General features: G+C 49.3%; 33 non-coding genes across 33 annotated transcripts; all 33 read right to left on the bottom strand.

Annotated features, from left to right (window-relative positions):
* Window positions 1-509: 509 nt before the first annotated feature.
* Window positions 510-583, bottom strand: Trnan-guu. The gene has a single exon. It is a non-coding gene; the product is annotated as a tRNA-Asn (tRNA).
* Window positions 584-916: 333 nt separating this feature from the next.
* Window positions 917-988, bottom strand: Trnat-cgu. Its single transcript has one exon. It is a non-coding gene; the product is annotated as a tRNA-Thr (tRNA).
* A 689-nt stretch (window positions 989-1,677) lies between these two features.
* On the bottom strand, window positions 1,678-1,751 carry Trnan-guu. The gene has a single exon. It is a non-coding gene; the product is annotated as a tRNA-Asn (tRNA).
* Window positions 1,752-2,084: 333 nt separating this feature from the next.
* Window positions 2,085-2,156, bottom strand: Trnat-cgu. The gene has a single exon. It is a non-coding gene; the product is annotated as a tRNA-Thr (tRNA).
* Window positions 2,157-2,845: 689 nt separating this feature from the next.
* Trnan-guu lies at window positions 2,846-2,919 on the bottom strand. Its single transcript has one exon. It is a non-coding gene; the product is annotated as a tRNA-Asn (tRNA).
* A 333-nt stretch (window positions 2,920-3,252) lies between these two features.
* On the bottom strand, window positions 3,253-3,324 carry Trnat-cgu. The gene has a single exon. It is a non-coding gene; the product is annotated as a tRNA-Thr (tRNA).
* Window positions 3,325-4,013: 689 nt separating this feature from the next.
* On the bottom strand, window positions 4,014-4,087 carry Trnan-guu. Its single transcript has one exon. It is a non-coding gene; the product is annotated as a tRNA-Asn (tRNA).
* A 333-nt stretch (window positions 4,088-4,420) lies between these two features.
* On the bottom strand, window positions 4,421-4,492 carry Trnat-cgu. The gene has a single exon. It is a non-coding gene; the product is annotated as a tRNA-Thr (tRNA).
* A 689-nt stretch (window positions 4,493-5,181) lies between these two features.
* On the bottom strand, window positions 5,182-5,255 carry Trnan-guu. Its single transcript has one exon. It is a non-coding gene; the product is annotated as a tRNA-Asn (tRNA).
* Window positions 5,256-5,588: 333 nt separating this feature from the next.
* Window positions 5,589-5,660, bottom strand: Trnat-cgu. The gene has a single exon. It is a non-coding gene; the product is annotated as a tRNA-Thr (tRNA).
* Window positions 5,661-6,349: 689 nt separating this feature from the next.
* On the bottom strand, window positions 6,350-6,423 carry Trnan-guu. Its single transcript has one exon. It is a non-coding gene; the product is annotated as a tRNA-Asn (tRNA).
* A 333-nt stretch (window positions 6,424-6,756) lies between these two features.
* Window positions 6,757-6,828, bottom strand: Trnat-cgu. The gene has a single exon. It is a non-coding gene; the product is annotated as a tRNA-Thr (tRNA).
* A 689-nt stretch (window positions 6,829-7,517) lies between these two features.
* Window positions 7,518-7,591, bottom strand: Trnan-guu. Its single transcript has one exon. It is a non-coding gene; the product is annotated as a tRNA-Asn (tRNA).
* Window positions 7,592-7,924: 333 nt separating this feature from the next.
* Window positions 7,925-7,996, bottom strand: Trnat-cgu. Its single transcript has one exon. It is a non-coding gene; the product is annotated as a tRNA-Thr (tRNA).
* Window positions 7,997-8,685: 689 nt separating this feature from the next.
* Window positions 8,686-8,760, bottom strand: Trnan-guu. The gene has a single exon. It is a non-coding gene; the product is annotated as a tRNA-Asn (tRNA).
* Window positions 8,761-9,092: 332 nt separating this feature from the next.
* On the bottom strand, window positions 9,093-9,164 carry Trnat-cgu. Its single transcript has one exon. It is a non-coding gene; the product is annotated as a tRNA-Thr (tRNA).
* A 689-nt stretch (window positions 9,165-9,853) lies between these two features.
* On the bottom strand, window positions 9,854-9,927 carry Trnan-guu. The gene has a single exon. It is a non-coding gene; the product is annotated as a tRNA-Asn (tRNA).
* Window positions 9,928-17,002: 7,075 nt separating this feature from the next.
* Trnan-guu lies at window positions 17,003-17,076 on the bottom strand. The gene has a single exon. It is a non-coding gene; the product is annotated as a tRNA-Asn (tRNA).
* A 333-nt stretch (window positions 17,077-17,409) lies between these two features.
* On the bottom strand, window positions 17,410-17,481 carry Trnat-cgu. Its single transcript has one exon. It is a non-coding gene; the product is annotated as a tRNA-Thr (tRNA).
* A 689-nt stretch (window positions 17,482-18,170) lies between these two features.
* On the bottom strand, window positions 18,171-18,244 carry Trnan-guu. The gene has a single exon. It is a non-coding gene; the product is annotated as a tRNA-Asn (tRNA).
* Window positions 18,245-18,577: 333 nt separating this feature from the next.
* On the bottom strand, window positions 18,578-18,649 carry Trnat-cgu. Its single transcript has one exon. It is a non-coding gene; the product is annotated as a tRNA-Thr (tRNA).
* Window positions 18,650-19,338: 689 nt separating this feature from the next.
* Window positions 19,339-19,412, bottom strand: Trnan-guu. Its single transcript has one exon. It is a non-coding gene; the product is annotated as a tRNA-Asn (tRNA).
* Window positions 19,413-19,745: 333 nt separating this feature from the next.
* Trnat-cgu lies at window positions 19,746-19,817 on the bottom strand. The gene has a single exon. It is a non-coding gene; the product is annotated as a tRNA-Thr (tRNA).
* A 689-nt stretch (window positions 19,818-20,506) lies between these two features.
* Window positions 20,507-20,580, bottom strand: Trnan-guu. Its single transcript has one exon. It is a non-coding gene; the product is annotated as a tRNA-Asn (tRNA).
* Window positions 20,581-20,913: 333 nt separating this feature from the next.
* Trnat-cgu lies at window positions 20,914-20,985 on the bottom strand. The gene has a single exon. It is a non-coding gene; the product is annotated as a tRNA-Thr (tRNA).
* A 689-nt stretch (window positions 20,986-21,674) lies between these two features.
* Window positions 21,675-21,748, bottom strand: Trnan-guu. Its single transcript has one exon. It is a non-coding gene; the product is annotated as a tRNA-Asn (tRNA).
* Window positions 21,749-22,081: 333 nt separating this feature from the next.
* On the bottom strand, window positions 22,082-22,153 carry Trnat-cgu. The gene has a single exon. It is a non-coding gene; the product is annotated as a tRNA-Thr (tRNA).
* A 689-nt stretch (window positions 22,154-22,842) lies between these two features.
* On the bottom strand, window positions 22,843-22,916 carry Trnan-guu. Its single transcript has one exon. It is a non-coding gene; the product is annotated as a tRNA-Asn (tRNA).
* Window positions 22,917-23,249: 333 nt separating this feature from the next.
* On the bottom strand, window positions 23,250-23,321 carry Trnat-cgu. Its single transcript has one exon. It is a non-coding gene; the product is annotated as a tRNA-Thr (tRNA).
* A 689-nt stretch (window positions 23,322-24,010) lies between these two features.
* On the bottom strand, window positions 24,011-24,084 carry Trnan-guu. Its single transcript has one exon. It is a non-coding gene; the product is annotated as a tRNA-Asn (tRNA).
* A 333-nt stretch (window positions 24,085-24,417) lies between these two features.
* Trnat-cgu lies at window positions 24,418-24,489 on the bottom strand. Its single transcript has one exon. It is a non-coding gene; the product is annotated as a tRNA-Thr (tRNA).
* Window positions 24,490-25,178: 689 nt separating this feature from the next.
* Trnan-guu lies at window positions 25,179-25,252 on the bottom strand. The gene has a single exon. It is a non-coding gene; the product is annotated as a tRNA-Asn (tRNA).
* Window positions 25,253-25,585: 333 nt separating this feature from the next.
* On the bottom strand, window positions 25,586-25,657 carry Trnat-cgu. The gene has a single exon. It is a non-coding gene; the product is annotated as a tRNA-Thr (tRNA).
* Window positions 25,658-26,046: the final 389 nt, after the last annotated feature.

Raw genomic sequence — 26,046 nt, 5'->3', positions numbered from 1 at the left:
TTTGCGGTCTGCACAATCCTGACCTAGTGCACAGCTTGTGGGACAGCGTGGCTCGACTGCGAAATGCACCTTTCGGCTCGTCTCTCTGGCTACAGTATGCTGTTGTCCACAGTGGCACTGGCGTTGCCCATGGGGCTTCATGTAAGGCGACTGCACGTCGCTCGGCCAACAGCGGCCTACTGCAGACCGACACTTAAGAGACACCAAATACAAATCGACATCGAGAGACAGGCCCTGTCATATGGCACTCGCGACGTATATGCTGAAATTGAATGTAAAGAATGCGTCTTTTGTAGTGGGCGTCCCTCTACTGCAGTGTCACACATGACGAATAAAAAGGAAAACAGTAGAACGTCTGTGTAGGGCCATGTTTTTACCTACAGTGTCACTTGGCTGAATGTGTATAAGGCTCTGTGGCATCACTCAAACGCAGCCAAATTGTCACACTAGCTGTGTATCTCTAACAAAGTTGACGTATGTCCTCACCTCGGTGCCGGTTAAAACGATTTCGCCCCCGGGTGGGCTCGAACCACCAACCTTTCGGTTAACAGCCGAACGCGCTAGCCGATTGCGCCACGGAGGCCTTGACTTTGGCTCCCTTGTGCTCTGTATATCAACGCAATTCGTATACCTTCTGCAGGAATCTCGCAGAATGGTAGCATTTGCTTACGCCTCTTCACATGGATAACGTGCATGCACACTGTAGCGAGGCTCGTAAACGAATGACATCGCCAAGCATGACATTATACTACAAAATGCATACAAACCAATGTTCAACCTATGCATTCAGAAAACCTCTGAGGCCAGTAGAATACTTGTCATAGGTTGTAGAACATTCCTTTCATTCAGTGTACTGCCATGTGTTAGATGCTGCTCGAGATAGCTCCGCTCCTTGCAGGAAGGTTTAAAAAATGAATGCCTTCTGTGAGGTTCGAACTCACGACCCCTGGTTTACGAGACCATTGCTCTACCACTGAGCTAAGAAGGCGGCAGCTTAGCGTTTGTGAGCTATCCCCAAATTGGTACTTCATCATACTGAATCTTGCAGCCCTCGACCAGATATCGGATTTGGCACACAGCTGCTGCTGGGGGTGTCCACATTGCCGTTTTCCAAATCTCTTGAATGTTTCGCCCTTGCGATCGACGACGAGCGTCGGCCCACTAAAAGTTTGCGGTCTGCACAATCCTGACCTAGTGCACAGCTTGTGGGACAGCGTGGCTCGACTGCGAAATGCGCCTTTCGGCTCGTCTCTCTGGCTACAGTATGCTGTTGTCCACAGTGGCACTGGCGTTGCCCATGGGGCTTCATGTAAGGCGACTGCACGTCGCTCGGCCAACAGCGGCCTACTGCAGACCGACACTTAAGAGACACCAAATACAAATCGACATCGAGAGACAGGCCCTGTCATATGGCACTCGCGACGTATATGCTGAAATTGAATGTAAAGAATGCGTCTTTTGTAGTGGGCGTCCCTCTACTGCAGTGTCACACATGACGAATAAAAAGGAAAACAGTAGAACGTCTGTGTAGGGCCATGTTTTTACCTACAGTGTCACTTGGCTGAATGTGTATAAGGCTCTGTGGCATCACTCAAACGCAGCCAAATTGTCACACTAGCTGTGTATCTCTAACAAAGTTGACGTATGTCCTCACCTCGGTGCCGGTTAAAACGATTTCGCCCCCGGGTGGGCTCGAACCACCAACCTTTCGGTTAACAGCCGAACGCGCTAGCCGATTGCGCCACGGAGGCCTTGACTTTGGCTCCCTTGTGCTCTGTATATCAACGCAATTCGTATACCTTCTGCAGGAATCTCGCAGAATGGTAGCATTTGCTTACGCCTCTTCACATGGATAACGTGCATGCACACTGTAGCGAGGCTCGTAAACGAATGACATCGCCAAGCATGACATTATACTACAAAATGCATACAAACCAATGTTCAACCTATGCATTCAGAAAACCTCTGAGGCCAGTAGAATACTTGTCATAGGTTGTAGAACATCCCTTTCATTCAGTGTACTGCCATGTGTTAGATGCTGCTCGAGATAGCTCCGCTCCTTGCAGGAAGGTTTAAAAAATGAATGCCTTCTGTGAGGTTCGAACTCACGACCCCTGGTTTACGAGACCAGTGCTCTACCACTGAGCTAAGAAGGCGGCAGCTTAGCGTTTGTGAGCTATCCCCAAATTGGTACTTCATCATACTGAATCTTGCAGCCCTCGACCAGATATCGGATTTGGCACACAGCTGCTGCTGGGGGTGTCCACATTGCCGTTTTCCAAATCTCTTGAATGTTTCGCCCTTGCGATCGACGACGAGCGTCGGCCCACTAAAAGTTTGCGGTCTGCACAATCCTGACCTAGTGCACAGCTTGTGGGACAGCGTGGCTCGACTGCGAAATGCGCCTTTCGGCTCGTCTCTCTGGCTACAGTATGCTGTTGTCCACAGTGGCACTGGCGTTGCCCATGGGGCTTCATGTAAGGCGACTGCACGTCGCTCGGCCAACAGCGGCCTACTGCAGACCGACACTTAAGAGACACCAAATACAAATCGACATCGAGAGACAGGCCCTGTCATATGGCACTCGCGACGTATATGCTGAAATTGAATGTAAAGAATGCGTCTTTTGTAGTGGGCGTCCCTCTACTGCAGTGTCACACATGACGAATAAAAAGGTAAACAGTAGAACGTCTGTGTAGGGCCATGTTTTTACCTACAGTGTCACTTGGCTGAATGTGTATAAGGCTCTGTGGCATCACTCAAACGCAGCCAAATTGTCACACTAGCTGTGTATCTGTAACAAAGTTGACGTATGTCCTCACCTCGGTGCCGGTTAAAACGATTTCGCCCCCGGGTGGGCTCGAACCACCAACCTTTCGGTTAACAGCCGAACGCGCTAGCCGATTGCGCCACGGAGGCCTTGACTTTGGCTCCCTTGTGCTCTGTATATCAACGCAATTCGTATACCTTCTGCAGGAATCTCGCAGAATGGTAGCATTTGCTTACGCCTCTTCACATGGATAACGTGCATGCACACTGTAGCGAGGCTCGTAAACGAATGACATCGCCAAGCATGACATTATACTACAAAATGCATACAAACCAATGTTCAACCTATGCATTCAGAAAACCTCTGAGGCCAGTAGAATACTTGTCATAGGTTGTAGAACATTCCTTTCATTCAGTGTACTGCCATGTGTTAGATGCTGCTCGAGATAGCTCCGCTCCTTGCAGGAAGGTTTAAAAAATGAATGCCTTCTGTGAGGTTCGAACTCACGACCCCTGGTTTACGAGACCATTGCTCTACCACTGAGCTAAGAAGGCGGCAGCTTAGCGTTTGTGAGCTATCCCCAAATTGGTACTTCATCATACTGAATCTTGCAGCCCTCGACCAGATATCGGATTTGGCACACAGCTGCTGCTGGGGGTGTCCACATTGCCGTTTTCCAAATCTCTTGAATGTTTCGCCCTTGCGATCGACGACGAGCGTCGGCCCACTAAAAGTTTGCGGTCTGCACAATCCTGACCTAGTGCACAGCTTGTGGGACAGCGTGGCTCGACTGCGAAATGCACCTTTCGGCTCGTCTCTCTGGCTACAGTATGCTGTTGTCCACAGTGGCACTGGCGTTGCCCATGGGGCTTCATGTAAGGCGACTGCACGTCGCTCGACCAACAGCGGCCTACTGCAGACCGACACTTAAGAGACACCAAATACAAATCGACATCGAGAGACAGGCCCTGTCATATGGCACTCGCGACGTATATGCTGAAATTGAATGTAAAGAATGCGTCTTTTGTAGTGGGCGTCCCTCTACTGCAGTGTCACACATGACGAATAAAAAAGAAAACAGTAGAACGTCTGTGTAGGGCCATGTTTTTACCTACAGTGTCACTTGGCTGAATGTGTATAAGGCTCTGTGGCATCACTCAAACGCAGCCAAATTGTCACACTAGCTGTGTATCTCTAACAAAGTTGACGTATGTCCTCACCTCGGTGCCGGTTAAAACGATTTCGCCCCCGGGTGGGCTCGAACCACCAACCTTTCGGTTAACAGCCGAACGCGCTAGCCGATTGCGCCACGGAGGCCTTGACTTTGGCTCCCTTGTGCTCTGTATATCAACGCAATTCGTATACCTTCTGCAGGAATCTCGCAGAATGGTAGCATTTGCTTACGCCTCTTCACATGGATAACGTGCATGCACACTGTAGCGAGGCTCGTAAACGAATGACATCGCCAAGCATGACATTATACTACAAAATGCATACAAACCAATGTTCAACCTATGCATTCAGAAAACCTCTGAGGCCAGTAGAATACTTGTCATAGGTTGTAGAACATCCCTTTCATTCAGTGTACTGCCATGTGTTAGATGCTGCTCGAGATAGCTCCGCTCCTTGCAGGAAGGTTTAAAAAATGAATGCCTTCTGTGAGGTTCGAACTCACGACCCCTGGTTTACGAAACCAGTGCTCTACCACTGAGCTAAGAAGGCGGCAGCTTAGCGTTTGTGAGCTATCCCCAAATTGGTACTTCATCATACTGAATCTTGCAGCCCTCGACCAGATATCGGATTTGGCACACAGCTGCTGCTGGGGGTGTCCACATTGCCGTTTTCCAAATCTCTTGAATGTTTCGCCCTTGCGATCGACGACGAGCGTCGGCCCACTAAAAGTTTGCGGTCTGCACAATCCTGACCTAGTGCACAGCTTGTGGGACAGCGTGGCTCGACTGCGAAATGCGCCTTTCGGCTCGTCTCTCTGGCTACAGTATGCTGTTGTCCACAGTGGCACTGGCGTTGCCCATGGGGCTTCATGTAAGGCGACTGCACGTCGCTCGGCCAACAGCGGCCTACTGCAGACCGACACTTAAGAGACACCAAATACAAATCGACATCGAGAGACAGGCCCTGTCATATGGCACTCGCGACGTATATGCTGAAATTGAATGTAAAGAATGCGTCTTTTGTAGTGGGCGTCCCTCTACTGCAGTGTCACACATGACGAATAAAAAGGTAAACAGTAGAACGTCTGTGTAGGGCCATGTTTTTACCTACAGTGTCACTTGGCTGAATGTGTATAAGGCTCTGTGGCATCACTCAAACGCAGCCAAATTGTCACACTAGCTGTGTATCTGTAACAAAGTTGACGTATGTCCTCACCTCGGTGCCGGTTAAAACGATTTCGCCCCCGGGTGGGCTCGAACCACCAACCTTTCGGTTAACAGCCGAACGCGCTAGCCGATTGCGCCACGGAGGCCTTGACTTTGGCTCCCTTGTGCTCTGTATATCAACGCAATTCGTATACCTTCTGCAGGAATCTCGCAGAATGGTAGCATTTGCTTACGCCTCTTCACATGGATAACGTGCATGCACACTGTAGCGAGGCTCGTAAACGAATGACATCGCCAAGCATGACATTATACTACAAAATGCATACAAACCAATGTTCAACCTATGCATTCAGAAAACCTCTGAGGCCAGTAGAATACTTGTCATAGGTTGTAGAACATTCCTTTCATTCAGTGTACTGCCATGTGTTAGATGCTGCTCGAGATAACTCCGCTCCTTGCAGGAAGGTTTAAAAAATGAATGCCTTCTGTGAGGTTCGAACTCACGACCCCTGGTTTACGAGACCATTGCTCTACCACTGAGCTAAGAAGGCGGCAGCTTAGCGTTTGTGAGCTATCCCCAAATTGGTACTTCATCATACTGAATCTTGCAGCCCTCGACCAGATATCGGATTTGGCACACAGCTGCTGCTGGGGGTGTCCACATTGCCGTTTTCCAAATCTCTTGAATGTTTCGCCCTTGCGATCGACGACGAGCGTCGGCCCACTAAAAGTTTGCGGTCTGCACAATCCTGACCTAGTGCACAGCTTGTGGGACAGCGTGGCTCGACTGCGAAATGCACCTTTCGGCTCGTCTCTCTGGCTACAGTATGCTGTTGTCCACAGTGGCACTGGCGTTGCCCATGGGGCTTCATGTAAGGCGACTGCACGTCGCTCGGCCAACAGCGGCCTACTGCAGACCGACACTTAAGAGACACCAAATACAAATCGACATCGAGAGACAGGCCCTGTCATATGGCACTCGCGACGTATATGCTGAAATTGAATGTAAAGAATGCGTCTTTTGTAGTGGGCGTCCCTCTACTGCAGTGTCACACATGACGAATAAAAAGGAAAACAGTAGAACGTCTGTGTAGGGCCATGTTTTTACCTACAGTGTCACTTGGCTGAATGTGTATAAGGCTCTGTGGCATCACTCAAACGCAGCCAAATTGTCACACTAGCTGTGTATCTCTAACAAAGTTGACGTATGTCCTCACCTCGGTGCCGGTTAAAACGATTTCGCCCCCGGGTGGGCTCGAACCACCAACCTTTCGGTTAACAGCCGAACGCGCTAGCCGATTGCGCCACGGAGGCCTTGACTTTGGCTCCCTTGTGCTCTGTATATCAACGCAATTCGTATACCTTCTGCAGGAATCTCGCAGAATGGTAGCATTTGCTTACGCCTCTTCACATGGATAACGTGCATGCACACTGTAGCGAGGCTCGTAAACGAATGACATCGCCAAGCATGACATTATACTACAAAATGCATACAAACCAATGTTCAACCTATGCATTCAGAAAACCTCTGAGGCCAGTAGAATACTTGTCATAGGTTGTAGAACATCCCTTTCATTCAGTGTACTGCCATGTGTTAGATGCTGCTCGAGATAGCTCCGCTCCTTGCAGGAAGGTTTAAAAAATGAATGCCTTCTGTGAGGTTCGAACTCACGACCCCTGGTTTACGAAACCAGTGCTCTACCACTGAGCTAAGAAGGCGGCAGCTTAGCGTTTGTGAGCTATCCCCAAATTGGTACTTCATCATACTGAATCTTGCAGCCCTCGACCAGATATCGGATTTGGCACACAGCTGCTGCTGGGGGTGTCCACATTGCCGTTTTCCAAATCTCTTGAATGTTTCGCCCTTGCGATCGACGACGAGCGTCGGCCCACTAAAAGTTTGCGGTCTGCACAATCCTGACCTAGTGCACAGCTTGTGGGACAGCGTGGCTCGACTGCGAAATGCGCCTTTCGGCTCGTCTCTCTGGCTACAGTATGCTGTTGTCCACAGTGGCACTGGCGTTGCCCATGGGGCTTCATGTAAGGCGACTGCACGTCGCTCGGCCAACAGCGGCCTACTGCAGACCGACACTTAAGAGACACCAAATACAAATCGACATCGAGAGACAGGCCCTGTCATATGGCACTCGCGACGTATATGCTGAAATTGAATGTAAAGAATGCGTCTTTTGTAGTGGGCGTCCCTCTACTGCAGTGTCACACATGACGAATAAAAAGGTAAACAGTAGAACGTCTGTGTAGGGCCATGTTTTTACCTACAGTGTCACTTGGCTGAATGTGTATAAGGCTCTGTGGCATCACTCAAACGCAGCCAAATTGTCACACTAGCTGTGTATCTGTAACAAAGTTGACGTATGTCCTCACCTCGGTGCCGGTTAAAACGATTTCGCCCCCGGGTGGGCTCGAACCACCAACCTTTCGGTTAACAGCCGAACGCGCTAGCCGATTGCGCCACGGAGGCCTTGACTTTGGCTCCCTTGTGCTCTGTATATCAACGCAATTCGTATACCTTCTGCAGGAATCTCGCAGAATGGTAGCATTTGCTTACGCCTCTTCACATGGATAACGTGCATGCACACTGTAGCGAGGCTCGTAAACGAATGACATCGCCAAGCATGACATTATACTACAAAATGCATACAAACCAATGTTCAACCTATGCATTCAGAAAACCTCTGAGGCCAGTAGAATACTTGTCATAGGTTGTAGAACATTCCTTTCATTCAGTGTACTGCCATGTGTTAGATGCTGCTCGAGATAACTCCGCTCCTTGCAGGAAGGTTTAAAAAATGAATGCCTTCTGTGAGGTTCGAACTCACGACCCCTGGTTTACGAGACCATTGCTCTACCACTGAGCTAAGAAGGCGGCAGCTTAGCGTTTGTGAGCTATCCCCAAATTGGTACTTCATCATACTGAATCTTGCAGCCCTCGACCAGATATCGGATTTGGCACACAGCTGCTGCTGGGGGTGTCCACATTGCCGTTTTCCAAATCTCTTGAATGTTTCGCCCTTGCGATCGACGACGAGCGTCGGCCCACTAAAAGTTTGCGGTCTGCACAATCCTGACCTAGTGCACAGCTTGTGGGACAGCGTGGCTCGACTGCGAAATGCACCTTTCGGCTCGTCTCTCTGGCTACAGTATGCTGTTGTCCACAGTGGCACTGGCGTTGCCCATGGGGCTTCATGTAAGGCGACTGCACGTCGCTCGGCCAACAGCGGCCTACTGCAGACCGACACTTAAGAGACACCAAATACAAATCGACATCGAGAGACAGGCCCTGTCATATGGCACTCGCGACGTATATGCTGAAATTGAATGTAAAGAATGCGTCTTTTGTAGTGGGCGTCCCTCTACTGCAGTGTCACACATGACGAATAAAAAGGAAAACAGTAGAACGTCTGTGTAGGGCCATGTTTTTACCTACAGTGTCACTTGGCTGAATGTGTATAAGGCTCTGTGGCATCACTCAAACGCAGCCAAATTGTCACACTAGCTGTGTATCTGTAACAAAGTTGACGTATGTCCTCACCTCGGTGCCGGTTAAAACGATTTCTACCCCGGGTGGGCTCGAACCACCAACCTTTCGGTTAACAGCCGAACGCGCTAGCCGATTGCGCCACGGAGGCATTGACTTTGGCTTTCTTGTGCTCTGTATATCAACGCAATTCGTATACCTTCTGCAGGAATCTCGCAGAATGGTAGCATTTGCTTACGCCTCTTCACATGGATAACGTGCATGCACACTGTAGCGAGGCTCGTAAACGAATGACATCGCCAAGCATGACATTATACTACAAAATGCATACAAACCAATGTTCAACCTATGCATTCAGAAAACCTCTGAGGCCAGTAGAATACTTGTCATAGGTTGTAGAACATCCCTTTCATTCAGTGTACTGCCATGTGTTAGATGCTGCTCGAGATAGCTCCGCTCCTTGCAGGAAGGTTTAAAAAATGAATGCCTTCTGTGAGGTTCGAACTCACGACCCCTGGTTTACGAAACCAGTGCTCTACCACTGAGCTAAGAAGGCGGCAGCTTAGCGTTTGTGAGCTATCCCCAAATTGGTACTTCATCATACTGAATCTTGCAGCCCTCGACCAGATATCGGATTTGGCACACAGCTGCTGCTGGGGGTGTCCACATTGCCGTTTTCCAAATCTCTTGAATGTTTCGCCCTTGCGATCGACGACGAACGTCGGCCCACCAAAAGTTTGCGGTCTGCACAATCCTGACCTAGTGCACAGCTTGTGGGACAGCGTGGCTCGACTGCGAAATGCGCCTTTCGGCTCGTCTCTCTGGCTACAGTATGCTGTTGTCCACAGTGGCACTGGCGTTGCCCATGGGGCTTCATGTAAGGCGACTGCACGTCGCTCGGCCAACAGCGGCCTACTGCAGACCGACACTTAAGAGACACCAAATACAAATCGACATCGAGAGACAGGCCCTGTCATATGGCACTCGCGACGTATATGCTGAAATTGAATGTAAAGAATGCGTCTTTTGTAGTGGGCGTCCCTCTACTGCAGTGTCACACATGACGAATAAAAAGGTAAACAGTAGAACGTCTGTGTAGGGCCATGTTTTTACCTACAGTGTCACTTGGCTGAATGTGTATAAGGCTCTGTGGCATCACTCAAACGCAGCCAAATTGTCACACTAGCTGTGTATCTGTAACAAAGTTGACGTATGTCCTCACCTCGGTGCCGGTTAAAACGATTTCGCCCCCGGGTGGGCTCGAACCACCAACCTTTCGGTTAACAGCCGAACGCGCTAGCCGATTGCGCCACGGAGGCCTTGACTTTGGCTCCCTTGTGCTCTGTATATCAACGCAATTCGTATACCTTCTGCAGGAATCTCGCAGAATGGTAGCATTTGCTTACGCCTCTTCACATGGATAACGTGCATGCACACTGTAGCGAGGCTCGTAAACGAATGACATCGCCAAGCATGACATTATACTACAAAATGCATACAAACCAATGTTCAACCTATGCATTCAGAAAACCTCTGAGGCCAGTAGAATACTTGTCATAGGTTGTAGAACATTCCTTTCATTCAGTGTACTGCCATGTGTTAGATGCTGCTCGAGATAGCTCCGCTCCTTGCAGGAAGGTTTAAAAAATGAATGCCTTCTGTGAGGTTCGAACTCACGACCCCTGGTTTACGAGACCATTGCTCTACCACTTTTTTTTTTTTTTTTTTTTTTTTATAATTGAACCCTGGACCCTTAGGTTAAAAGCCTAATGCTCTACCGACTGAGCTATCCGGGCTCGCACGACGCTGTGAAACCTCCCACGATGCACAACTATACATTGACTCATGTCCTTTACTGTTGTGCAATCGTTGCATGGGGCCGTTGCTAATAAAACGTCGCCTAAATGCTGTCTGCAAACTTATCGCGCTAAGCTCGTAACACACTATCGAAGACTGCTGGCACACGATGCAACAACAAATTGCACCAGTTGTTACGTCTCATACGTTGGAGCAGAGAATTGACGTGTTTTGTCGACACTCACTGGGCAATTGGAAAATTCGCAAGCATTTCGAATGCAATGTTTCCCACGTTTTCGCTCATTTCACGGTTCCGTTGAAGACGTTCTTCACCACCTGACACAGAAAAAGGAACGCAGTCGGTAGGGCTTTTTTGATTCTTTTCCTTCAAAGGGAGTTAGTTTTCTAGTGAGTTCCTCTTATGGCATGCACTAGACAACCAGAACTGCTACAGCAGAGAGTCATTTTTGTTGTCAGCTGTAGTTGCATTATCACCAACGCAGAGCAATTCCATTGGCGTCGCATCAAAACGAATACCTGCCGAAACCCGGGATCGAACCAGGGACCTTTAGATCTTCAGTCTAACGCTCTCCCAACTTTTTTTTTTTTTTTTTTTTTTTTTTTGAAGCAGACACTCTACCACTCGAACGAATATATCTATTGAAAAAAATATTAAAGAATATCCACCACACAGCCACTTCAAAAGAAGTACAGTACTGAAATTAAAATCCTAAAACATGACTATATAATGTAGACTGCTTACTGAAATAAAGGTTAAAACACGAAAACTTCAGTCCTGGTGTAGAGAAGAAACATACATAAAGGCAGCAAATTCAGAAACAGTATAAAAGAAAATGGCTCACACAGGTGACCTTAGCCAACACCCTCTCTTTCAAATGTCAGGCTAAGCATATTGGCAAAATCATCTCGGAGGCCTGGCAATCGCAAGCGCTGCCAGTAAGCAGTAAGCATGTACTGCCGAAACGCTAGGTGTCCATCCTCTTCATGACAACTGTTGACAAAATGTACGAAATGGCCAATCAACCACATGACGGTATGGAGCTTCGTCCGCGGAAAAAAGGAAGAATCGGGCCGGACGATGATGTCAATAGTATAAGCGGCTTCAGCAGACCTAGTGACAAAAGCAAGTTGTTTCCTGAGCCAACGCCAATTAGCAAGGTGCCCACAGCAGGTGAATCGATGTTCAAGGGTATCCAGGAGACCACACCGAGTACAGGTGTCCGTGTCAGAAAGACCAATACGGTGCAGTCGTACATTGGTGGGAACCAAATTATTTATTACCCTATACCACGTGGACGCCACGGCCATAGAGTGGATCGGCAGACTAACGTTCTTCCAGACGTTCCTCCAGGACACGGATGGAGACGCCAGTTCTATTGGATTGGGACTGGCCAGCCCCTCCCAGCGGGCAATCAAGCTCTTGGTCGTTGGCACCGGTCGCCGCAAGAAGACGTCACCGAGGTAACTCACCGCAATGTAAAATTCCCGAATGTGTTTCAACTTAAAATTTAGGCGTCCGACATCGACAGGTGGAGCAAGGCTCGCCGGACGCACAACAGTAAAAAGCCTGGATGTAATTGAAGTCACTTCTTGCGTAACAATTAGAGTCGTTCGGCGGACGTACAAAGCAGACGCCTTGCGAGTAATGTCAGAGAGCCGCAAGCCTCCGGAGAGACGCGGTTTCGTCATTACCTCGTAACGTAACTTGAATAGATGGCCCTTCCATATAAACCTGCTAGACAATTGGCGCAACCTTTTCGCCACCATCATGGGAAGTGGGAACAGCTGAGCAACATAATAAGCTTTACATAGGACGTAGGTGTCTAAAATTCGGACTTTTTGCAAAATGGTAGCAGAGCGCTGCTCATGGACCATCAGAGCCCCCTGTATCTTCTCGGTGACAGATTTCCAATTGAGAGCCGCCATTTTTAGAGGACACCGATCAATGATAATCCCCAAGGACGTATGGCGATCGACAAAAGTGGCCCAAGGGACGTCAGCATCGCGAAATCCTCGAATATCAAGGAACTTACATTTACCCTGATTGAGACGCGCTCCAGAGACACGACAGTATGCATCAACTGCCCCTTTCAACAACGGGATATCATCTCGTTGACGGAGGAGAACAACGACATCATCCGCATATGCCTTAACCGAGAGCTTCCCACCAGAGAGGGACATACCCTGAAGCTTGAGAGCAATAGTCCGAAGCAGCGGTTCCAGGGACAAAACGAATAAAGACATAGAGAGCGGACTACCCTGAGGCACTCCGCGGCGGATAGCAATGGGCGGCGTCAGCTGCCCATTGACAGACACCCGAGCTGTTATTCCCCTGTACAAATTGCCAAGAACACCACGTGATGAAGCGTTAAAACCTATTGTATCTAAAACACGATCTAAAAACACATGACTGACGTGATCAAAAGCCTTATAAAAATCAAGGAAGGCAAAGGCACAATGTACGTTTGTAACCGCCGCAACCGAGACAACATCCCGATATTCGGCTACTGGTGTCAGAATAGATTTATCATGAAAACAACATTGATGTGCACCAATCACACCCCGAAGCAGAGAAGACAGCCGGCTATTGAGCGCTCTAGCAGCTGTCTTATAGTCAAAATTCAGCAATGTGAGCGGACGAAGATTGGCAGCAGATAAACGACCAGAGGACTTCGGAATTAAAACAATTTTCCCTACTTTAAAATCGGCAGGCACATCCATCCCTCTGACAATCTCATTTAAAATCTGCGTAAAAATGCCACCCAAAAGAGGCCAAAAACGGAGATAAAATTCTTTAGGCAGGCCGTCTGGACCCGGCGATTTACTGGACGGAGAGCGAGCAATAAAATCGAAAACATCATCTACCTGGAACTCCCGGAGAAATTCGCCGTTCGCGTCAGGCGCGATCGTCGCAGTTAGATCCCCAAAGACATCATCCGAAAGAGACTCACCAGAATCATCGGCAGAATAGAGACTAGTGTAATACTGATGAAGAGCACGAACCATTTCCTCCTGTGCACTAAGCTGTCGCCCATCATCCACCGTAAGAGAAGAGATGAAGGAGCGACGACGACGAGTCTGATGCCGTAGCAGGTGGTACAAGGATGTCAGTTCACCTTCAACAAGAGAGTGAGGTTTCGACTTAACTCGCAGACCATCCATCTGTCGTCGTTTAAGGCTCAAGAGCTTGGCTTTAATACGACGAACATCATGGATCCGCAGTGGAGAGGTACCCGCCGCGTCATATAGTTCACGCAGGACAGAGTAGTAATATTCATACGTGTTCTTAAAATCACGCGTCCTAGCAGCACAGTAGAAAATCAAAGTCTGACGAATCTTGGGCTTGGCAAACGCAGTCCACCAAACCAGCAAGGAGGGGTATCGCGGGACAGAGCGAAGACATCGCTCCCACACGCCACTTATAACATCATCCATAGCACTGTCGGCAAGGTGGGAAACATTTAACATCCACTGGGAACGATAAAGTTTTGCAGGTTGGCGACTAAGATTTATAGTTGCAGTAAAAGCACAATGGTCAGAAAAACTAGTAGGAATAACATCGACAGAAAGAATTTTATCACATAAAAAATCAGATAAATAGAATCTGTCGAGTCTACTGCATGAGGACGCGGTAAAAAACGTATATTTCACCAGGGTTGGATATTTGTGTTCCCAAACATCACGCAGATGCATCGTACGAACTAAGTCATGTAAATCACGGCAATAATTAAAATTGGGGGACTGGTCTGCAGGGCGTAAAACACAATTAAAATCGCCTCCGAGCAGGAGACTCCGAGGACTCTGGCGCAAAAGATAAATAAGCTCTTCTTTATAAAAGCGCGATCGAGCCACAGTGTGACCCGAACCAGAGGGGGCATACAAAACAACGAGGCGGAGATCAAAAAGACGACAACCAATCCCACGGCCAGAGTCAAGGAATTCAATGTCAGTAATAGGAATGCCCTCTCGAAAGAAAAGAGCAGTTCCTGTTGAATATTCCGGCGCGACATTAAAAACAGTTTGAAATCCAGGTAGAGAGAGATCAGAAAACAACACTTCCTGCAAAAACACTACGTCCGCACAGGCGTCGTAAATAAACTGCCGCAAAGAGGCAATGCGAACGTCGGACTCAATACGGTTTACATTTAAGGTAAGAAAGGTGTATGCTTGAACCATAGAGAGAAACGCGAGAAAACAAATCACCTACACCGACGCACCAGCGTCACAGTCCATAGCAGGGGTGACGGAGGCATCCGAGGGAGGGGGACTGCTACCCCGTTCCGCGGATCCCTTACGTTTCGGTTTTTTACGAACAGCATTAACGTTCGGCTGAACGCGTAACTTGCGTCGGCTGACGGGCAAGGAAACTTCAGCCGCCGGTGACGTAGGAGGGTCAAGTTCTGTATCCGACACCACCCGCGCCGGTCCACATGCGGGATCCGGGGTCGCGGGGGAAACATCCGACAAAACGGAATGGTCAACACCTGCACTAGCTTCCGGCAAACATGGACTGCACGGAGGCGAAACGTGAGCAGGAAGGTCCGAGGCCGCAGAGTTGGAAGGAAGCGGAGCAGCTCCGCTGGCAGAGGTATGGGGCAGCGAAGCAGGAAGTTGTCGCGGCTCCACTTGTTGTGACATCGAAGTCGGTTCGGAAGACGGCGCCAACAGGCCCGACCGACGACCCGACTCGAGAGAAGCTGCGTCGGAGGCCGGAGGGGCGCCAGCAGCCGCCACCGGAACCGCTACCTCAGGAGGGCAGGGAGCAGCTACAGTACACAGTGGCTCGGAGGATGCCGGTCGCTCGGACTGGGGCATCTCAGGGAGATCCTCATCCGTACTATTTCCATCGTGTGGGCGACGCCTCTTATTATTCAAAAGTGGCACACCCACCTGAGGGACAGACGGAACAACATCAGATTTAGCACGCAAAGGAGGAAATTCTGTATCAGGGGTGCGCAAAACCTGTGGCGGGGCGCTACTACCACTGGACTGTGCTACACCAAGAGCAGAACCACCTGCAACGAGGTCAGCGACCGTTAACTTGCGACGCTGTTCGAGAGAATTTTTTAAAACAAAAACTCTCCGCGGACAGTCGGTACGCACGTGACCACTTTCATTGCACAAAAAACAGGTGCCAACCTGACCACTATATGTTACATGGACACGATATCCACCGATCTGCAGGTGAGATGGAATATTCTGCTTAACGTGCATTTCGACTGAACGAATACCACTGTAACATTGCAGGCGATGTTGGCTTGACCAGCGTTCAAGGCGAATGCTCTTTACATCACCATACTTCTGTAGACCCTCCTTAAGATAGACATTATCCACCTCCGGTGGAAGGTTGTAAACACGAACATTGGTATACGTGATGGAAGCATTGGAAAGCAGCACGGTACTTACAGAATCATCCCGATGCCGAAAGAGAACTTGATGACCATATTTAGAAAGAATTTTATCAACCTGAAGTGGGTCCATAAACTTAACAAAGAAAACATACAGTTCGGTATCAAAATAAGCAGTGTGCACCTGATCCGAATGAACACCAAAGGTATCTACCAACCAATCATGAATCTCAAGAGAACTAGGTTGCACATGGCGGGTTGACTTGTCAAAAGCAAAACTAACTGTAGCCTGACGAGGAATAACCTGGGACGACATTTTCAAAATATGCGGTCGAAACCGCTACACAAAAAACACTGAAATAAGGACAGAAAGTAACACAAGGTACGAAACAACGACGGAGAAATACTCTCAGAAGTTGCAACACAACACGTAACAAAAACGATAGTCCACTATACGTAACGCTACGGCGGAGCGGAAGACTAGGCACGTCCACACTGCACGGCGTCTAAAGCGGAACTGTCCACTGAGCTAAGAAGGCGGCAGCTTAGCGTTTGTGAGCTATCCCCAAATTGGTACTTCATCATACTGAATCTTGCAGCCCTCGACCAGATATCGGATTTGGCACACAGCTGCTGCTGGGGGTGTCCACATTGCCGTTTTCCAAATCTCTTGAATGTTTCGCCCTTGCGATCGACGACGAGCGTCGGCCCACTAAAAGTTTGCGGTCTGCACAATCCTGACCTAGTGCACAGCTTGTGGGACAGCGTGGCTCGACTGCGAAATGCACCTTTCGGCTCGTCTCTCTGGCTACAGTATGCTGTTGTCCACAGTGGCACTGGCGTTGCCCATGGGGCTTCATGTAAGGCGACTGCACGTCGCTCGGCCAACAGCGGCCTACTGCAGACCGACACTTAAGAGACACCAAATACAAATCGACATCGAGAGACAGGCCCTGTCATATGGCACTCGCGACGTATATGCTGAAATTGAATGTAAAGAATGCGTCTTTTGTAGTGGGCGTCCCTCTACTGCAGTGTCACACATGACGAATAAAAAGGAAAACAGTAGAACGTCTGTGTAGGGCCATGTTTTTACCTACAGTGTCACTTGGCTGAATGTGTATAAGGCTCTGTGGCATCACTCAAACGCAGCCAAATTGTCACACTAGCTGTGTATCTGTAACAAAGTTGACGTATGTCCTCACCTCGGTGCCGGTTAAAACGATTTCGCCCCCGGGTGGGCTCGAACCACCAACCTTTCGGTTAACAGCCGAACGCGCTAGCCGATTGCGCCACGGAGGCCTTGACTTTGGCTTCCTTGTGCTCTGTATATCAACGCAATTCGTATACCTTCTGCAGGAATCTCGCAGAATGGTAGCATTTGCTTACGCCTCTTCACATGGATAACGTGCATGCACACTGTAGCGAGGCTCGTAAACGAATGACATCGCCAAGCATGACATTATACTACAAAATGCATACAAACCAATGTTCAACCTATGCATTCAGAAAACCTCTGAGGCCAGTAGAATACTTGTCATAGGTTGTAGAACATCCCTTTCATTCAGTGTACTGCCATGTGTTAGATGCTGCTCGAGATAGCTCCGCTCCTTGCAGGAAGGTTTAAAAAATGAATGCCTTCTGTGAGGTTCGAACTCACGACCCCTGGTTTACGAAACCAGTGCTCTACCACTGAGCTAAGAAGGCGGCAGCTTAGCGTTTGTGAGCTATCCCCAAATTGGTACTTCATCATACTGAATCTTGCAGCCCTCGACCAGATATCGGATTTGGCACACAGCTGCTGCTGGGGGTGTCCACATTGCCGTTTTCCAAATCTCTTGAATGTTTCGCCCTTGCGATCGACGACGAGCGTCGGCCCACTAAAAGTTTGCGGTCTGCACAATCCTGACCTAGTGCACAGCTTGTGGGACAGCGTGGCTCGACTGCGAAATGCGCCTTTCGGCTCGTCTCTCTGGCTACAGTATGCTGTTGTCCACAGTGGCACTGGCGTTGCCCATGGGGCTTCATGTAAGGCGACTGCACGTCGCTCGGCCAACAGCGGCCTACTGCAGACCGACACTTAAGAGACACCAAATACAAATCGACATCGAGAGACAGGCCCTGTCATATGGCACTCGCGACGTATATGCTGAAATTGAATGTAAAGAATGCGTCTTTTGTAGTGGGCGTCCCTCTACTGCAGTGTCACACATGACGAATAAAAAGGTAAACAGTAGAACGTCTGTGTAGGGCCATGTTTTTACCTACAGTGTCACTTGGCTGAATGTGTATAAGGCTCTGTGGCATCACTCAAACGCAGCCAAATTGTCACACTAGCTGTGTATCTGTAACAAAGTTGACGTATGTCCTCACCTCGGTGCCGGTTAAAACGATTTCGCCCCCGGGTGGGCTCGAACCACCAACCTTTCGGTTAACAGCCGAACGCGCTAGCCGATTGCGCCACGGAGGCCTTGACTTTGGCTCCCTTGTGCTCTGTATATCAACGCAATTCGTATACCTTCTGCAGGAATCTCGCAGAATGGTAGCATTTGCTTACGCCTCTTCACATGGATAACGTGCATGCACACTGTAGCGAGGCTCGTAAACGAATGACATCGCCAAGCATGACATTATACTACAAAATGCATACAAACCAATGTTCAACCTATGCATTCAGAAAACCTCTGAGGCCAGTAGAATACTTGTCATAGGTTGTAGAACATCCCTTTCATTCAGTGTACTGCCATGTGTTAGATGCTGCTCGAGATAGCTCCGCTCCTTGCAGGAAGGTTTAAAAAATGAATGCCTTCTGTGAGGTTCGAACTCACGACCCCTGGTTTACGAGACCAGTGCTCTACCACTGAGCTAAGAAGGCGGCAGCTTAGCGTTTGTGAGCTATCCCCAAATTGGTACTTCATCATACTGAATCTTGCAGCCCTCGACCAGATATCGGATTTGGCACACAGCTGCTGCTGGGGGTGTCCACATTGCCGTTTTCCAAATCTCTTGAATGTTTCGCCCTTGCGATCGACGACGAGCGTCGGCCCACTAAAAGTTTGCGGTCTGCACAATCCTGACCTAGTGCACAGCTTGTGGGACAGCGTGGCTCGACTGCGAAATGCACCTTTCGGCTCGTCTCTCTGGCTACAGTATGCTGTTGTCCACAGTGGCACTGGCGTTGCCCATGGGGCTTCATGTAAGGCGACTGCACGTCGCTCGGCCAACAGCGGCCTACTGCAGACCGACACTTAAGAGACACCAAATACAAATCGACATCGAGAGACAGGCCCTGTCATATGGCACTCGCGACGTATATGCTGAAATTGAATGTAAAGAATGCGTCTTTTGTAGTGGGCGTCCCTCTACTGCAGTGTCACACATGACGAATAAAAAGGAAAACAGTAGAACGTCTGTGTAGGGCCATGTTTTTACCTACAGTGTCACTTGGCTGAATGTGTATAAGGCTCTGTGGCATCACTCAAACGCAGCCAAATTGTCACACTAGCTGTGTATCTGTAACAAAGTTGACGTATGTCCTCACCTCGGTGCCGGTTAAAACGATTTCGCCCCCGGGTGGGCTCGAACCACCAACCTTTCGGTTAACAGCCGAACGCGCTAGCCGATTGCGCCACGGAGGCCTTGACTTTGGCTCCCTTGTGCTCTGTATATCAACGCAATTCGTATACCTTCTGCAGGAATCTCGCAGAATGGTAGCATTTGCTTACGCCTCTTCACATGGATAACGTGCATGCACACTGTAGCGAGGCTCGTAAACGAATGACATCGCCAAGCATGACATTATACTACAAAATGCATACAAACCAATGTTCAACCTATGCATTCAGAAAACCTCTGAGGCCAGTAGAATACTTGTCATAGGTTGTAGAACATCCCTTTCATTCAGTGTACTGCCATGTGTTAGATGCTGCTCGAGATAGCTCCGCTCCTTGCAGGAAGGTTTAAAAAATGAATGCCTTCTGTGAGGTTCGAACTCACGACCCCTGGTTTACGAAACCAGTGCTCTACCACTGAGCTAAGAAGGCGGCAGCTTAGCGTTTGTGAGCTATCCCCAAATTGGTACTTCATCATACTGAATCTTGCAGCCCTCGACCAGATATCGGATTTGGCACACAGCTGCTGCTGGGGGTGTCCACATTGCCGTTTTCCAAATCTCTTGAATGTTTCGCCCTTGCGATCGACGACGAGCGTCGGCCCACTAAAAGTTTGCGGTCTGCACAATCCTGACCTAGTGCACAGCTTGTGGGACAGCGTGGCTCGACTGCGAAATGCGCCTTTCGGCTCGTCTCTCTGGCTACAGTATGCTGTTGTCCACAGTGGCACTGGCGTTGCCCATGGGGCTTCATGTAAGGCGACTGCACGTCGCTCGGCCAACAGCGGCCTACTGCAGACCGACACTTAAGAGACACCAAATACAAATCGACATCGAGAGACAGGCCCTGTCATATGGCACTCGCGACGTATATGCTGAAATTGAATGTAAAGAATGCGTCTTTTGTAGTGGGCGTCCCTCTACTGCAGTGTCACACATGACGAATAAAAAGGTAAACAGTAGAACGTCTGTGTAGGGCCATGTTTTTACCTACAGTGTCACTTGGCTGAATGTGTATAAGGCTCTGTGGCATCACTCAAACGCAGCCAAATTGTCACACTAGCTGTGTATCTGTAACAAAGTTGACGTATGTCCTCACCTCGGTGCCGGTTAAAACGATTTCGCCCCCGGGTGGGCTCGAACCACCAACCTTTCGGTTAACAGCCGAACGCGCTAGCCGATTGCGCCACGGAGGCCTTGACTTTGGCTCCCTTGTGCTCTGTATATCAACGCAATTCGTATACCTTCTGCAGGAATCTCGCAGAATGGTAGCATTTGCTTACGCCTCTTCACATGGATAACGTGCATGCACACTGTAGCGAGGCTCGTAAACGAATGACATCGCCAAGCATGACATTATACTACAAAATGCATACAAACCAATGTTCAACCTATGCATTCAGAAAACCTCTGAGGCCAGTAGAATACTTGTCATAGGTTGTAGAACATTCCTTTCATTCAGTGTACTGCCATGTGTTAGATGCTGCTCGAGATAGCTCCGCTCCTTGCAGGAAGGTTTAAAAAATGAATGCCTTCTGTGAGGTTCGAACTCACGACCCCTGGTTTACGAGACCATTGCTCTACCACTGAGCTAAGAAGGCGGCAGCTTAGCGTTTGTGAGCTATCCCCAAATTGGTACTTCATCATACTGAATCTTGCAGCCCTCGACCAGATATCGGATTTGGCACACAGCTGCTGCTGGGGGTGTCCACATTGCCGTTTTCCAAATCTCTTGAATGTTTCGCCCTTGCGATCGACGACGAGCGTCGGCCCACTAAAAGTTTGCGGTCTGCACAATCCTGACCTATTGCACAGCTTGTGGGACAGCGTGGCTCGACTGCGAAATGCACCTTTCGGCTCGTCTCTCTGGCTACAGTATGCTGTTGTCCACAGTGGCACTGGCGTTGCCCATGGGGCTTCATGTAAGGCGACTGCACGTCGCTCGGCCAACAGCGGCCTACTGCAGACCGACACTTAAGAGACACCAAATACAAATCGACATCGAGAGACAGGCCCTGTCATATGGCACTCGCGACGTATATGCTGAAATTGAATGTAAAGAATGCGTCTTTTGTAGTGGGCGTCCCTCTACTGCAGTGTCACACATGACGAATAAAAAGGAAAACAGTAGAACGTCTGTGTAGGGCCATGTTTTTACCTACAGTGTCACTTGGCTGAATGTGTATAAGGCTCTGTGGCATCACTCAAACGCAGCCAAATTGTCACACTAGCTGTGTATCTGTAACAAAGTTGACGTATGTCCTCACCTCGGTGCCGGTTAAAACGATTTCGCCCCCGGGTGGGCTCGAACCACCAACCTTTCGGTTAACAGCCGAACGCGCTAGCCGATTGCGCCACGGAGGCCTTGACTTTGGCTTCCTTGTGCTCTGTATATCAACGCAATTCGTATACCTTCTGCAGGAATCTCGCAGAATGGTAGCATTTGCTTACGCCTCTTCACATGGATAACGTGCATGCACACTGTAGCGAGGCTCGTAAACGAATGACATCGCCAAGCATGACATTATACTACAAAATGCATACAAACCAATGTTCAACCTATGCATTCAGAAAACCTCTGAGGCCAGTAGAATACTTGTCATAGGTTGTAGAACATCCCTTTCATTCAGTGTACTGCCATGTGTTAGATGCTGCTCGAGATAGCTCCGCTCCTTGCAGGAAGGTTTAAAAAATGAATGCCTTCTGTGAGGTTCGAACTCACGACCCCTGGTTTACGAAACCAGTGCTCTACCACTGAGCTAAGAAGGCGGCAGCTTAGCGTTTGTGAGCTATCCCCAAATTGGTACTTCATCATACTGAATCTTGCAGCCCTCGACCAGATATCGGATTTGGCACACAGCTGCTGCTGGGGGTGTCCACATTGCCGTTTTCCAAATCTCTTGAATGTTTCGCCCTTGCGATCGACGACGAGCGTCGGCCCACCAAAAGTTTGCGGTCTGCACAATCCTGACCTAGTGCACAGCTTGTGGGACAGCGTGGCTCGACTGCGAAATGCGCCTTTCGGCTCGTCTCTCTGGCTACAGTATGCTGTTGTCCACAGTGGCACTGGCGTTGCCCATGGGGCTTCATGTAAGGCGACTGCACGTCGCTCGGCCAACAGCGGCCTACTGCAGACCGACACTTAAGAGACACCAAATACAAATCGACATCGAGAGACAGGCCCTGTCATATGGCACTCGCGACGTATATGCTGAAATTGAATGTAAAGAATGCGTCTTTTGTAGTGGGCGTCCCTCTACTGCAGTGTCACACATGACGAATAAAAAGGAAAACAGTAGAACGTCTGTGTAGGGCCATGTTTTTACCTACAGTGTCACTTGGCTGAATGTGTATAAGGCTCTGTGGCATCACTCAAACGCAGCCAAATTGTCACACTAGCTGTGTATCTGTAACAAAGTTGACGTATGTCCTCACCTCGGTGCCGGTTAAAACGATTTCGCCCCCGGGTGGGCTCGAACCACCAACCTTTCGGTTAACAGCCGAACGCGCTAGCCGATTGCGCCACGGAGGCCTTGACTTTGGCTCCCTTGTGCTCTGTATATCAACGCAATTCGTATACCTTCTGCAGGAATCTCGCAGAATGGTAGCATTTGCTTACGCCTCTTCACATGGATAACGTGCATGCACACTGTAGCGAGGCTCGTAAACGAATGACATCGCCAAGCATGACATTATACTACAAAATGCATACAAACCAATGTTCAACCTATGCATTCAGAAAACCTCTGAGGCCAGTAGAATACTTGTCATAGGTTGTAGAACATTCCTTTCATTCAGTGTACTGCCATGTGTTAGATGCTGCTCGAGATAGCTCCGCTCCTTGCAGGAAGGTTTAAAAAATGAATGCCTTCTGTGAGGTTCGAACTCACGACCCCTGGTTTACGAGACCATTGCTCTACCACTGAGCTAAGAAGGCGGCAGCTTAGCGTTTGTGAGCTATCCCCAAATTGGTACTTCATCATACTGAATCTTGCAGCCCTCGACCAGATATCGGATTTGGCACACAGCTGCTGCTGGGGGTGTCCACATTGCCGTTTTCCAAATCTCTTGAATGTTTCGCCCTTGCGATCGACGACGAGCGTCGGCCCACTAAAAGTTTGCGGTCTGCACAATCCTGACCTATTGCACAGCTTGTGGGACAGCGTGGCTCGACTGCGAAATGCACCTTTCGGCTCGTCTCTCTGGCTACAGTATGCTGTTGTCCACAGTGGCACTGGCGTTGCCCATGGGGCTTCATGTAAGGCGACTGCACGTCGCTCGGCCAACAGCGGCCTACTGCAGACCGACACTTAAGAGACACCAAATACAAATCGACATCGAGAGACAGGCCCTGTCATATGGCACTCGCGACGTATATGCTGAAATTGAATGTAAAGAATGCGTCTTTTGTAGTGGGCGTCCCTCTACTGCAGTGTCACACATGACGAATAAAAAGGAAAACAGTAGAACGTCTGTGTAGGGCCATGTTTTTACCTACAGTGTCACTTGGCTGAATGTGTATAAGGCTCTGTGGCATCACTCAAACGCAGCCAAATTGTCACACTAGCTGTGTATCTGTAACAAAGTTGACGTATGTCCTCACCTCGGTGCCGGTTAAAACGATTTCGCCCCCGGGTGGGCTCGAACCACCAACCTTTCGGTTAACAGCCGAACGCGCTAGCCGATTGCGCCACGGAGGCCTTGACTTTGGCTTCCTTGTGCTCTGTATATCAACGCAATTCGTATACCTTCTGCAGGAATCTCGCAGAATGGTAGCATTTGCTTACGCCTCTTCACATGGATAACGTGCATGCACACTGTAGCGAGGCTCGTAAACGAATGACATCGCCAAGCATGACATTATACTACAAAATGCATACAAACCAATGTTCAACCTATGCATTCAGAAAACCTCTGAGGCCAGTAGAATACTTGTCATAGGTTGTAGAACATCCCTTTCATTCAGTGTACTGCCATGTGTTAGATGCTGCTCGAGATAGCTCCGCTCCTTGCAGGAAGGTTTAAAAAATGAATGCCTTCTGTGAGGTTCGAACTCACGACCCCTGGTTTACGAAACCAGTGCTCTACCACTGAGCTAAGAAGGCGGCAGCTTAGCGTTTGTGAGCTATCCCCAAATTGGTACTTCATCATACTGAATCTTGCAGCCCTCGACCAGATATCGGATTTGGCACACAGCTGCTGCTGGGGGTGTCCACATTGCCGTTTTCCAAATCTCTTGAATGTTTCGCCCTTGCGATCGACGACGAGCGTCGGCCCACCAAAAGTTTGCGGTCTGCACAATCCTGACCTAGTGCACAGCTTGTGGGACAGCGTGGCTCGACTGCGAAATGCGCCTTTCGGCTCGTCTCTCTGGCTACAGTATGCTGTTGTCCACAGTGGCACTGGCGTTGCCCATGGGGCTTCATGTAAGGCGACTGCACGTCGCTCGGCCAACAGCGGCCTACTGCAGACCGACACTTAAGAGACACCAAATACAAATCGACATCGAGAGACAGGCCCTGTCATATGGCACTCGCGACGTATATGCTGAAATTGAATGTAAAGAATGCGTCTTTTGTAGTGGGCGTCCCTCTACTGCAGTGTCACACATGACGAATAAAAAGGAAAACAGTAGAACGTCTGTGTAGGGCCATGTTTTTACCTACAGTGTCACTTGGCTGAATGTGTATAAGGCTCTGTGGCATCACTCAAACGCAGCCAAATTGTCACACTAGCTGTGTATCTCTAACAAAGTTGACGTATGTCCTCACCTCGGTGCCGGTTAAAACGATTTCGCCCCCGGGTGGGCTCGAACCACCAACCTTTCGGTTAACAGCCGAACGCGCTAGCCGATTGCGCCACGGAGGCCTTGACTTTGGCTCCCTTGTGCTCTGTATATCAACGCAATTCGTATACCTTCTGCAGGAATCTCGCAGAATGGTAGCATTTGCTTACGCCTCTTCACATGGATAACGTGCATGCACACTGTAGCGAGGCTCGTAAACGAATGACATCGCCAAGCATGACATTATACTACAAAATGCATACAAACCAATGTTCAACCTATGCATTCAGAAAACCTCTGAGGCCAGTAGAATACTTGTCATAGGTTGTAGAACATTCCTTTCATTCAGTGTACTGCCATGTGTTAGATGCTGCTCGAGATAGCTCCGCTCCTTGCAGGAAGGTTTAAAAAATGAATGCCTTCTGTGAGGTTCGAACTCACGACCCCTGGTTTACGAGACCATTGCTCTACCACTGAGCTAAGAAGGCGGCAGCTTAGCGTTTGTGAGCTATCCCCAAATTGGTACTTCATCATACTGAATCTTGCAGCCCTCGACCAGATATCGGATTTGGCACACAGCTGCTGCTGGGGGTGTCCACATTGCCGTTTTCCAAATCTCTTGAATGTTTCGCCCTTGCGATCGACGACGAGCGTCGGCCCACCAAAAGTTTGCGGTCTGCACAATCCTGACCTAGTGCACAGCTTGTGGGACAGCGTGGCTCGACTGCGAAATGCGCCTTTCGGCTCGTCTCTCTAGCTACAGTATGCTGTTGTCCACAGTGGCACTGGCGTTGCCCATGGGGCTTCATGTAAGGCGACTGCACGTCGCTCGGCCAACAGCGGCCTACTGCAGACCGACACTTAAGAGACACCAAAT

Source organism: Schistocerca piceifrons, chromosome 5 (assembly GCF_021461385.2).
Source record: "Schistocerca piceifrons isolate TAMUIC-IGC-003096 chromosome 5, iqSchPice1.1, whole genome shotgun sequence".
NCBI classification, from domain to species: domain Eukaryota; kingdom Metazoa; phylum Arthropoda; class Insecta; order Orthoptera; family Acrididae; genus Schistocerca; species Schistocerca piceifrons.
The sequence above is the reverse complement of the archived record's forward strand: the minus strand, read 5'-3'. Positions and strand labels throughout refer to the sequence as shown.